Here is a 13705-nt window from a genome sequence, read left to right as displayed (position 1 = left end):
GATATATCTAGCTACAGAAATGACCATGTGATTGAGGGGGTGTGTCAACATATTATTTTTATTGATTAATTGGTAGTTTCATACAATATACATTACACTCCTTTTCCATTGCTCCCAGGTTCAAATTCTTACACATTTCTTACAGTATTTTTTTTTCCTATAAAATACATCAATTTAAGTATGTGTTGTGTATAAACACATATTTAAATTCTGAACAAGGTCAGAATCTCAATGCCAAGTCTCTAAGACAAAACTTAGTTCATTCTTGCCATACCCTGGAACCATAAGCAAGAAGAATCCAAGAGGCCTGAAGAGCTCTATACTTCACACTTTAATTACAGTTTTCCTTATGTATTAATTTTTCATGATTTGTTCACTTCCCCCTTCTTCTCCTTCCAGTCAAACCCACCTTCCTTCTCTGAACCCTATGCCATCCCTTTACTTCCCTCATTGGGGAGGTCCTCCTCCCCTTTCTATCTCATGCTAGCTTATCAGGAATCATCATGTCTGGCTGCATCATCTTCCTCTGGGGACTGATTCTCAAGATATTGTTCTCCTTGTGTCCTCATTTCCATCTATTTATGATACCCTTCCTGCCTCCTCTCCTCCAGGCTTCCCAGAGATCTGAGTGGAGAAATCACATTTAGATCTATGTATTTTAAGTTCTCTCTTGGCATAATATCAGACTGTGTGTCTCTCTCTATGCAATCCCATTTGATGCAGAAAGAAGCATCTTTGTGGATACAATAACATGGCACTCATCTATCAGTTCAGGGCAGAGAACATATTTTAATAACAAGGTCCTGGTTTGTATGAAAATTAGTGTAGGATGCCCTGGCTCAAAAACTCATTTAACTGCCACTCAATCCCTCATTTTGCAGACTGGTTTGGTCACAGTAGATGGTCTATTGGAACTTTATCTCCCACTATAAGGAGTCCTCCTAACAAGGGAATACATAACATATTTTCTTTCTGTATTTTAGCTGGTTCCCACAGTATTATTTTTCTTGGGTCCACTCATTTTCCTGAAATTCCAATTAAATTCTGTTTCATTATACCAAGAATCAGAAACCTAACAGGAATCATAAGAAAAGCAGGTTGATTAAGTACTAATATTGAAAGCATTATCATCAACATGAACACAATTAGTAAGATTGTAATACATACAGTCAATTGAAAAGGTATTATTATTCATATAATGTCTTACTACAAATTTCCAATTATCAGTAAATAAGGAGGATTAACACATGCCAAAACAGAACTATACGTCATTAATTTAGCAAAGCTGCTTGTATTCCCAGAGAGAATGCCTAAATATCCTAACTCTGCTCCCAATTTTGGTATATAGGTTTGCCAATTTTTATTTCAAGTCCTCCAAATTCCAGCACTAACAGCTTTTTCTAAAACAAAGGAATTTTGACTGCCTTTACCAGAAGCCAAGTTCTTAATACACTTAAAGATAGACCAATACTGTCCAGGACTGTAAATACAGGGTCATTGTTCCAGGTGTATATCGGGCTCTTTCTCTGATATATCTTGTCCAGGAAACCATCATTCGAGAACAAGTTCATTGATCCCCTTTCTACAGAATGGTTAACTCATTAGAGACATAAAACTGTCATTCTTAACTCCTGTAGAAAAGGACAATAATATCCCTCCAATGTTCCACTTGGCCTGGTTGCAAAGGGAGGCTTGGGCTGCCACCCCTACTTTAGAGAAGTAGGCATTCTGACCTATGACCTGGACAGGAGACTGGTAAGCAGTCCTGATGAATATTCTCTCTGGTAAAGCAAAGAGGATGACCTCTTCCTATTCCTGAAAAGTTAAGGCTCTGTTTTACTTGTGTGCCTTCAAAAGCAGAAAAAACAAGCAACCACGTGTTGTTGACATAAACAAGGACTTCTGGATCATCCCAGGAAACTGGATGTAGTAGAGGTAGATTAAGAATGTACTCCCAAAAAACAATCATCTTGACCAGATGGGTCTTCATTGACATCATTATCAACGTCAGAAGAAAACTCCTCATCCACTAGTCACACCAAACTTTCTAGTAGCCTTTGAGCTGCATCATTTACCTGCAAAAAAAAACACAGACAGATCTTCTTCTCTGTATGAGTACAGGGTCGGGTCCATGTCATTGATTTGTTAAAGGATCCCTACATTTTACTATAGCAAAAGTTTTCTTTGTTTCTGTATGCCAAAATCCATCTGCTGCAGATTTACCATGCTTATCCAAATTTTAAAAAATTCATAATGAAAAGAACATGATTAAGATGATTCTTAGGTGTCCAGGGGAGTAACTCCTCTTCCTTCTTCTTTTTTTTGCAAATAAATCTTAAATGTTTAGTGGGCATGTTCTACCATGTCTTGTACTTGATGATGGTAGAGCATTTTAATTATATGAGAAAAATGAAACTGTTGACAAAATCTTTTAAAAGATTTGCTAGTATTATCCTGTTTCATTGTCAGTTTTTAATTGCTTAGGGACTCCTAGAACATTAAAAGACTGTGGATAATGAGCAATAATATTCTTTGCAGCTTTTCCTGGTTGAGGAATGGAAAAATAAATCTAGACTAGGTATCTATGCAAACATGTAAATGTTTTGATTGTTTAAATTCAGGAATATGAGTAATATCCATTTGCCAAATCTTATTTGGAGCCAATCCTTTAAGATTGACTCTAATTGAGGAACAGGCTCAAATTGAGGACAAATACTGCAAGCCTTCACTATATTATGAGACTGTTCCTTTGCCAATCCATATTTAAGTCTCAAGGTTTGACTATTAAGATGATTCATATTATGGGCATCCTGGGCTCTTTTTAACTGTGAACAATAAACTTTAGTAACTTTATCTGCCAACATTTTCTTTATACAGGGGTCCTGGAAAATTACACTGAGACCTCTATTGTCCTATAAAAAAAGGGAAAGTTTTTTTTGTATCAAATTTTTAATTTGTAAAAATAAAATTCCAGCAGGAGAAGAAGTCTGAATTTGACCTGCAGTTTCTAACCTAGTAAAAGCCTGAACTACATATGCAATATCTGTAAAAATTTTCAAAGACTGCTGATTAAAATTTTGAAACACAGCCAGTACTGCAGATAACTATACTATTTGCACATATGTGTTAGACACCTGAAAATATATTGTTTTTTTTTCTTATAAACATAGGCAGCAACACCAGATAATGAACCATTAGTAAATACCAAATAATTAAGTATCAGTAAATACCATTAACTATTGTTTTAAAAGGAAAAAAAATATATGTTGCACCTATAAAAACTGAATTACTTTGTTGTTTTGTGCCTCAACAGATTGGACTGTGTCATAATAAACTTACATATGTTAAAATGCCATATTTATCAGATTTCTGACAATCCTGAGGGTCAGCATATTTTAATTACTCTTTGTCTACCTTTAGCATCTGCTCTAAACTTCATCCTATAAAAGAGGATGTTATAACCTCAGTTTTGGCATATTTTTCAAATGTATGTTTTAGAACCAAATTTTAGGTAGATCTATGAAGGTAAACTTTACAGTTACCAATTTTAGATTTAACCGTAAAAAGATAACTTAAAGAGACTAGGTAAAACTCAATCTTGTTCTCAACTATAATCTTTAGCAAAACTTTAAATATATTCTTTTTAAATTAAATCAAAGCAAAACTTTTAATTACACAATTTATAAATGGGCTAGCAAATCTTATTAATCCTTTCATATTGTGTTAAAACTTAACAGTAAAAAATTAAAATACAAACGTTTTACTGAACATTAAAGAGAGAAATAAAATTAGCCTGTCTCTCTCAGCAAAAATGGACTATTCTGGCTGTACAAAATCTATAGGACAGAAAGAAATAGCATTAAATCATTTATTTAGGTACTGGCAGGCAGGCATATATTTTATATAATGATTAATAGTGATCTGAATATAACCCTGCACAACCCTGGCCTAACAAAGAACTGTAGTCCTTTTTTTTCCTGTAAAAGATCATAAGTAAACATTTTGCACTGAAGAATCTCCAGTCTTTTAAAATAAAGAACAACATATTTTGTATTTTTTTAACATGAATATATTGTAAAGACTGCAGTTTTTGTTTAAGTGGCTTAAACAGCATGGATTGGTTTTACTTTGTTAACTTAATAAAATAAATACTAAGGGTTTTTTTTTGTAAAGAGTTGAGAAACTGTTTTCTTTGTTAGACTGCCCAAGGGTTACTATTTTAAAATTCCTGATAACTTTAAAAATGTTTTATAGAATTTAACTCTGATGGTCAGGGACCAAACTCAGAGGTTTTGACTGAAATTTTCTCATGTCTAAATATATCCAAGGTAAACATCCACACAGAGAGAGATATATACGGAATGTAGAAATGTAACATTGTCACCTTGGAGTAACCAGAATACCACAATACCACAACTTGACCAGGACATAAATCCCACAGATTCCAGAAGGATTACAACCCCTAATGAGTCTCCTCCACACATATAGATTCCAGAAGGAACACAGCCCCCATGGTCCTTTTCACAGCTTCCAGATGGAGAGTGGGCTCCAGAAGCCCTCTTATCACACAGAATAGGGTCCCAGCAAGCCTTTCTCCTAGTCCTACAAGGAGTAGACTCTTTATGTGCCTCTTCTCTGAAAACTGGAGCATCCTCCAGATTCCCTCAACCAGATTGGAAACTCTCCAAGTTTCCCAGACCTCATAAACAAACCAAAACAAGAAAACAAAACAGAAGAAAGCAGACAAAAACAAACAAACAAACAAAAAACAGAGACAAAAAAAAAAAAAACAGCTACGTTACCTGCTTTTTAAACATTTAAATGTTTTTAAAACCTGTTTTTGTATTATTAAAACAAAGTATCCTCTTTAGGAGTGAAATCATAAAGCACATTTATAATTTTTTTTATTTAACTTTTATTAATTACACTGTATTCATTTTGCATACCCCCATGAAGCCCTCCCCCTGGTCCCACCCTTCCCCTCTTTCTGCATGCATGCCCCTCCCCAAGTCCACTGATAGGGGAGGTCCTCCTCTCCTTCTTTCTGACCTTAGTCTATCAATTCTCATCAGAAGTGGCTGCATTGTCAGGATTCTAGGTTATCTTCATGAATAGTCCTTGGTTGGAGTATGAGTCTCTGGGAAGTTCCCTGTGTTCAAAATTTCTTGATTTGTTGCTCTCCTTGTGGAGTTCCTGTCCTCTCCTGCTCTTACTATATCCCACTTTTTACATAAAATTCCATTCACTCTGCCCATCAGTTGGCCATCAAGCTCAGCATCTACTTTGCCAGTCTGCATGGCAGAGGCTTTCAGAGGCCCTCTGTGGCAGGTTCCTAGGTTGTTTCCTGTTTTCTTCTGGTTTTCCGAGGCCCTCTGTAACAGGTTCCTAGGTTTTTTCCTGCTTTCTTTTTCTTCTGATGTCCATCCTCTTTGCCTTTCAGCATGGGGATTGAACATTTTAGTTAGGGTCCTCCCTTTTGTTTAATTTGTTTAAATGTACAGATTTTAGTGGGTTTATTCTATGTTGTATGTTAATATGAGTGAGTATATGCCGTGTGTGGTGTGTGTCTTTTTGCTTCTGGGACAACTCACTCAGGATGATCCTTTCCAGGTCCCAACATTTACCTGCAAATTTCATGATTTCCTTATTTATCATTGCTGAGTAATACTCCATTGTATAGATGTACCACAATTTCTGCATCCATTCTTCAGTTGAGGGGCATCTGGGCTGTTTCCAGCTTCTGGCTATTACAAACAAAGCTGCTACAAACATGGTTGAGCAAATTTCCTTTTTGTGTACTTGAGCCTCTTTTGGGTATATGCCTAGGAGTGGTATGGTTAGATCTTGAAAAAGCGCTATTCCTAGTTGTCTGAAAAAGCGCCAGATTGATTTGCAGAGAACAGAGCTAAACAGAGAATTCTCTGTATAGGAATATCGAATGGCAGAGAAGCACTTAAAGAAATGTTCAACCTCATTAGCCATTAGGGAAATGCAAATCAAAACAACACTGAGATTTCACCTTACACCCACCAGATTGGCCAACATCAAAACCTCAAGTGACAACACATGCTGGAGAGGTTGTGGAGAAAGAGGAACCCTCCTTCACTGCTGGTGGGAATGTAAACTTGCACATTTATAATTTTTAAAGTCAAAACCAGACTTTAAAATTTACCAGTGCAAACAATCCAATTTTATTATGATGATTTATTATTACTGTTGGGATGAGTAAGAAGGCACCTCTACAGCCAGCCCCAAGCGACCTGACAAACCAGTTATCAGGCATTTGTGAAGACACCCAGACCACCTGCTGAACACCTGGAACTACCTGGACATGCCCTGGGTCACCCTATAAGACTACTGGAGCCCCCCCTCAAAAAATCTCTAACCAAACCATTAATCAGTTACTCTTACAGAATTATCAACCTCTGCCCACAAGCCAGATGACTATGACTCCGATGGTGTGAACCATCTGTATCTGGAGATGGATAATGCCCCTAATCAGCAGGAAGTAGCTTGAGGAGCAAAATCCATCCCTGTGCCCTTCCCTCACCATCACCTCTTCCTGACTCCTCACTTTTTAATAAAACAAAAAGGGAGGAATGTTGGGATCAGTAAGCAGGCACCTCTACAGCCATCCCCAAGGTTGATGAAAAACTGGTTATCAGGCATTTGTGAAGACACCCAGACCACATGCTGAGCACCTGGAACTAGCCGCACATGCCCTGGGTCATCCTATAAGAGAACTCCTGGAGCCCCCCCTTCTTCTACCTTGTCTCTCTGCGACCCCCTTCCCCTAATAAACCTCCCATGTAAAACCGATCTCATGGTATGATTTGTGAACCCACCATGTAACCTTCACAGGCACAAGTTTCCTAACATTGGTGCATTTTGGCTGGAATAGGTCCCCTCCAGTGGACACACCGAGCAGGGAGTGCAGGCACCGTGCTGGGGCTTCTGGAGGCCTATTTTTCTCCAAATCCACCCGAGATCTCCACTTTCTGGCTACCAGATTGCTACGGAGGCATCCAACACCCTCCAAGGTCCAGCTATCCATTTCTGAGGTCACTTACCTAGGACTAACAATAACCCAAGCCACAAGGCTATCACCCTAGACAGAAAAGACCTAATACAGTCACTAGCAGTTCCCTCTAATAAAGACGAAATCTTATCGTTTCTGGGGATGGCCGGTTTCTTATGGTCCTAGGTCCCCTCCTTTTCCCTTATTGCCCACCCCTTATATGATGAAGCCTTAGGCCCTTTGCATGAACCCCTTGTAAAACCTGTTACTAAGCCCTTTCAGAGACTCCAACAGGCTCTTCTTGAGGCCCTGGCTTTACATCTTCCAGACCTAACCCGTCCGTTCTCCCTTTATGTAACAGAAAAAGAGGGCCACCAACTGGGACCCTCTTTTGCACCTGTAGCCTATCTATCAAAAAAAATGAGACCTGACAATCCAGGGATGGGCACCTTGTATTTGTGCCCTAGCGGCTTCAGAGCTCCTTATTCGAGAGTCAAAAAAGCTAACTTTCGGGTCACCTATTTCTCTTCTCACAGTCTGTCTCACCTTTTAACATAGAAAGGCTTACAAACTTTACCTCCTTCCAGGGTCCATTCCCTCCAGGTGGTGCTAATAGAAGACTCTACTCTCATTTTCCAACCATGCCCACCTCTTATTATTTCAGGCCTTCTTCCTCGACCTAACTCTGACTATTCACCATCTCACTCTTGTACTGAAACTTTAAAGGAGCTATTGCCCTACTACTCACACATACAGGAGGGCACATTGCCTCAGGCTACCTATACCTGGTACACAGATGACATCTCCTTTGTACACGAGGGAGCTCGAAAAGCAGGTTATGCCATAGTGTCATATACTGAGCTGGTTGAGGCACAAGCCCTTCCTGCCCACACCACTAATCAACAGGCCAAACTAATAGCTCTTACCCGAGCTTTCCAATTAGCCCAGGGACAATCCCTTAATATCTATATAGACTCTAAATATGCTTTTCATATTCTTCTCTCCCATGCTGTGATCTGGAGAGAGCGTGGGTTGCTTACATCAAAAGGAGGCTCAGTAACCAATGCAGGTCAAATTATGGCCCACCTTCTCACAACCATTAGAATAGTCCACTGCCAGTCCCACCAGATGGACAATTCCATAGTTTCCAAAGGGAATGGCCAGGCTGATGAGGCAGCTAAGGCTGTGGCCATAAAAGGCCTAAATTCCTCCCTCCCACCACAAAACATCCTCACACTATAACCCACACCCTGATACCCATCAGATCCTGTCCTATCTAAACCAGCTCTTTCATCCTAACAGCCGAGTTTTGTCTAACTTTGTTAGAGCTCATCTGCAGCCTACTTTTGAGGACTTATGCTTCCTAAAGATGATTACTGCTTCTTGTAAGATCTGCCAGACCTCAGATCCTAACTCAGGATATCATAGCCTTCCTTTCCCTATCCACCAGGCTAGGGGCTCTCTCCCCGGTACTGACTGGCAACTTGATTTTACCCATATGCCAGCAGTCAAAGGGACCTGACAAACCGGTTATCAGGCATTTGTGAAGACACCAAGACCACCTGCTGACCAGCTGGAACTACCTGCACATGCACTGGGTCACCCTATAAGAGAATTGGAGCCCCCTCTCTTCCATCTTGTCTCTCTGCAACCCCTTTCCCCTTCCCCTAATAAACCTCCAACGTGGAACTGATCTTGTGATGTGATTTGTGAACCCGCCATGTAACCTCCACAGGCACATGTTTCCTAACAATTACTACTATTATTACTATTATTATTATAATTATTATTATTTTGTAATTTTAATTTCTCTAATTCCCTTAATAACTGAACTTGTTTTCTTTCTAATTGGACTTTCTCTCAGAGACCTAATATCCTCCTACAGTGGTCCCATATCTCCTGAAAATGTGGCAGGGAAAGCCACAGGGGCAAAGCACACAGGAGGCCAGTCTCAATTATGAGATTTGACACTTTCTTCCTCTGACTTCGTTTCATCCTCAATATCTAGCTCTTAAATTATTTTCTGCTCTCAAATTACACAAATCTGTTTGAGCTCCTTTATGAACATTTGAAATAACTTCAGAACACTTTATTTTTCTCCCTGTTTGGCTGCTCTAATTTCCCCAGGTAACTCTTTAGCTTGTGAGATTCCTTTTCCCAAGTTTCCAGATTGATGGTGCCTTCAATAGGGAACCAGGGACAAACTTCATTTACAAACTAAAGGAGATAATTGTGTTTTTCACAATTCCTTGCTTTTATTAGCATTGACTTTAAAGTCCTCATCAACATCTCCCTACTATTTCTCTGCCCCAGGATTTCACTGCCTGTCTACCTTGTCTTCCTCCTTGAGATGGGCAAGAAGCTCTTTTTTTCATATACATCCAGAGCTCCAAAAACAAGTTTTTTTCATATTTTCCTTCATTTTCAAGGTCCCTTGTTCAGGTGCCACCTGACTTGTCCTGCAGGTTAGTTGAACAGGGTCTACCTGAAAGAGGGTGGGTAAATGGGTGGACAGAGATGTGAAAGAATGGTGACAAGATAGATTCCTGATCAAGTCTTAATTTACTAAACATGGAAGGAACACTTCTCAAGCAAAGGGTAAAAGCAAAAGTTTTTCACAGTAGCAACACATCTGTGCCACCTAGCAAGACACAGGAATTCACTCAAGGTTACATGAAGTTTTCTGCTGCTTTTCCCAAGGTTGCATGGAGCTTGTTATCTTCTTCTCAGGCTCAGAACACACAGCATGCAGAGACTATCAAGGACAGTCTCTGAGACATGGAACTTACATAAGAGCCTCATCTGCCATGGCCAGGAGGCTGAATTCCAATTACCAGACTCCTTCAGAACCCAGACAATTCCTGGAACTAGTTTGGCTGAAACAGAAAATCTGTGAATGTAACAGGAGAAATGAGGGGAAATAAACTATTTGACAGCTGATTTTGTTCCATAATAGTGTTGCCAAACCTTTATGAGCAGGTTTGCTTTGGCTGATCTGGCTGCCTGGTCCTACTCAGTAGTCATTAAGGAACTCTCCTGGTCCTGGTGTTTACATTTAAAATTGGGCCTTCAGGGCAATGAAATAGGTCCCAGTTATACACCTAGGACACAAGAGCAGTGGTTTTTCCTGCTTTGGTCCTCCAGACAACCTCTTTAAAAGTAATGTTAGTGCCAGGACTGCTTGCTCAGAGCTGCTGAAAGAATCAGACTAGCCTTATAACTTGTATTTTTGAAAACTCTCAGTATTCTTCCAGAGAACTAGAGAATGTAATTGCTCCTCCTGACCCTAGCCATCTGCATGGATGGAAATAAGGAGAAGACATCCACCCAGTTGCAGAAGGAAATAACAGTGGATCCAGATTGTTGGGATCAGAAAGTGTTGAGATCAGTAAGCAGGCACTTCTATGGCCAGCCCCAAGGGACTTGATAGACCAGTTATCAGGCAGTTGTGAAGACACCTAAAGCTACCTGCACATGTCCCTGGGCCATCCTATAAGAGAACTGGGGTCCTCCCCCCCTCCTTTCCTCTTTCTCTTTCTGGCTCTGTCTCTCTCTGTGTCTGCATCTCTCTCTGTCCCTTTCTCTCTCTCTCCCTCTCCCTCTATCCTCTATCTCCTTCTCTGTAACTCCCTTCCCCTAATAAACCTCCCACGTGGAACTGATCTCATGGTGTGATTGTGGACCCGCGTGTAACCTCCACATTTTCTATATTTCCTAACAGAAAGAAGGCACCTCTATGGCAGCCCCAAGGGACCTGACAAACCGGTTATCAGGCATTTTTGAAGACACCTAGACCACCTGCTGACCCCCTGGAACTACCTGCACATGTCCTGGGTCACCCTATAAGAGAACTGGAGCCCTCCCCCTCTCTCTCTTTCTCTCTTGTTTTCTCTCTCTCCCTCACTCTTTCTCTTTCTCTCTCTCTTCCTCCTTGTCTCTCTGAGACCCCCTTTCCCCTTCCCCTAATAAGCCTCCCATGTGGAACCGATCTCATGGTGTGATTTGTGAACCCGCCATGTGTAACTTTCACAGGCACACGTTTCCTAACATTGGTGAGTTTCCTAACACAGAGGGTCCTAATAATCCTCACAAAGAGCCCCTTAACTTTTGACTAAAGGCACAAGAGACCACAGGATGAGCAAATTGCTTTTCCCACTTTTAACAATCGCCTAATCTGACCACAGAATGTATTAATCCTTTTCCCAGCTTTAACAATAGCTGAATCTGCACATATCAGAAACCTCAGATGTCTAGCTGATTGGACCTGGTGCCCACAATAGACACTATATCAGCTCCCATGATGTCAGACCTGTAACCCATTCATCTGCCCCTTTAAAAACTGGAGGCTACTGAGAATCAGTGCTGACTGATTCTGAATGTAGAGTTAGCCCCAGCATGCTGGTGTAAATAAAAACCTTTTGCTAATTGCATTGATTGTGCCCTCTGAGTTTCATTTGCAGCAAGCTCCTTTGGGAGTTAGGCTCCCTCTTGGGCCTAACAGTATGGTGCATTGCTAGGGAATAGAGGTGCTGAGAGGAACTCTGGACTTTGGCTATCAGAGGAACTAGCTCAAGCTTCTAGTAGGTAGCGTGGCTGTTGTCTGTCCCTGTCTCTTTTCTGTTACATATTTGTTCTGCTATTGTTTGTCATTTGCCTGTTACAAGTTTGCTTTGAAATTCTCCTTTAAGTGGATTCTGACAGTGGCAGTGGCAGATTTCTATTTCTTGTGCCTGATGTTCAATTTGGTTTGCTCACAGGCTTTTGTAGTTGGAGTCCCCCAGGGAGGTTCAAGTTCTCTCAATTTGGCGGGGAAAGTCTAGAGGATACTTTCACTTTCCCAGGAGGGAGATGGAGGGACTCCACTCTTCCAACAATTTGTCCAGGACAGTCTGAAGAACTGCCCTAGGAGGAGGAGGAGATGGAGAGATTCCCCTCCACCAATTTGTAAACCTTTACCCGGCCTAAGCTTACCAAGGCTTAAGCTTAGGCATCAAGATCATGCACTAGACATCCTGTGTTCTGGTTTCCTTATTCTTACTATTTTGTTTTAGTGATTGTTTTAATTGTTAGACTTGGACTGACAAAGTTTTCTGTACATGGGGCAGTTTAAATTAAGATCTCTAAATCTGGCCCTGAACCATTGGTGTAAAATTAAAACTAGGGCTCACAATTTATCTGATATAATCAAAAAAGAAAAAAAAGTGAGTGCTGCCAGGGAGGGAAATGGCACACAGAGAACTAAGCAGGAATGAAGCCTGGAGACCTGCCTCAGGAGGGAGTCAGCAGCAGGAGCTCCTCCTCTCCTTTAGCAGCAAGTAGCATCTAACCACCCAGCAGTGTGCACCCCTCCTCCCAAGGGCTTTAGTTAATGGCAGCTTGCAAACCTTGTGGCACAGCATGGGGATGGACTGTTCATGTTTAAAATTACAGCTAAATCCAGTCTGTTTATATATATGGCCATTATAGGATTAGTTTCAACTTATCTTAAATGGTTAATATGATCAAAAGTAATTGGGTATGGTTAGAGGTTAAATTCAAACTCTAGTTTAAAACATGTATATGTGCCTATATGTTCATGAGGTCTATAAACAAATATGTTTAAAAAGCAAAAATGTAGATTGCCACATGCAATATGATTCAGGGAAAGAACAAAGATTGCAGGACCTCTTGGTCAAAATGATCTTGTTTCCATTTAGGCTAAGATGGTGAATCTTATCTTAAATTAATATTGGTTTTAAAGATTAATTGTTGCACTGATAAATTTTGAGTTTAAAATATAGGTCTGACTCTTAAAATTATGGTTATGCTTTACAAATTCACTCCTAAAGAGGATAATTTGTTTTGATATTGCAAAAACAGTTTGTTTGTTTTTTTTTAAATAATAAAATGTTTAAAGTGTTTTGTTTTGTTTTTTTAAGCAATAACCCTTGGGCAGTCTAACAAAGAACTTGGACAGTTTCCCAACCTTTTGGGGAATTAAAAATTGTTGTTTGGTATTTATTTATTAATTTATTGGCCAAATGAAACCAAGCCATGCTGTTTGAGCAAATTAAAAAAAATAATAAAAAAAACCCTGCAAGTATTATAAGGAATCATGTCAAGATGATAATGGTTTAACATATTCTAGACTTAAAAAAAAAAAAACACAAAGAGAATTTTGATGGGAGTTTTTCTGTTGTCTGATAAGCAAGAGAGATAGCAAGAAATATTTTTAAAAAAAGCTTGTCTAAAGCAAGAATGTCTGGTTAAGCCAGAAAAATAAATGTAGGAACTTGATGGTACTTAGAATGTTAGTAAAGGTTCATGTCTGTATGCAAAGCCAGAGGGCATATGCATGATATTTGCTTTGATTCTTTATACCTGCAAATATGATTAGAAAAAAAAAAACTGCAAAATATGTTGTACTTCATTTGAAGAGCTGGTGATTCTACATTGCAAAATGTTTTCCTATGCTCTTTAAGAAATTCTAGCTGATAGGTTTGGTGTGGACAGAATAATTTGTATAGTTTAAAATTGTTCTGTACTGTTCTGTTATGCAGTTGGTTCTAAAACTTATTTGATCACAGTGTTAGAATGTTTGGTCATGAAAAATTGTAATATTTCACCGAACATTCTGTACATGAGGTAACAATGCCGTGAGCTACTTCTAATGGCTATGCTTTATATTGACAGCCACAGCCAGTGACA

This window comes from Meriones unguiculatus, assembly GCF_030254825.1.
Source record: "Meriones unguiculatus strain TT.TT164.6M chromosome Y unlocalized genomic scaffold, Bangor_MerUng_6.1 ChrY_unordered_Scaffold_23, whole genome shotgun sequence".
NCBI classification, from domain to species: Eukaryota; Metazoa; Chordata; class Mammalia; order Rodentia; family Muridae; genus Meriones; species Meriones unguiculatus.
This window is presented reverse-complemented; position numbering follows the sequence as displayed.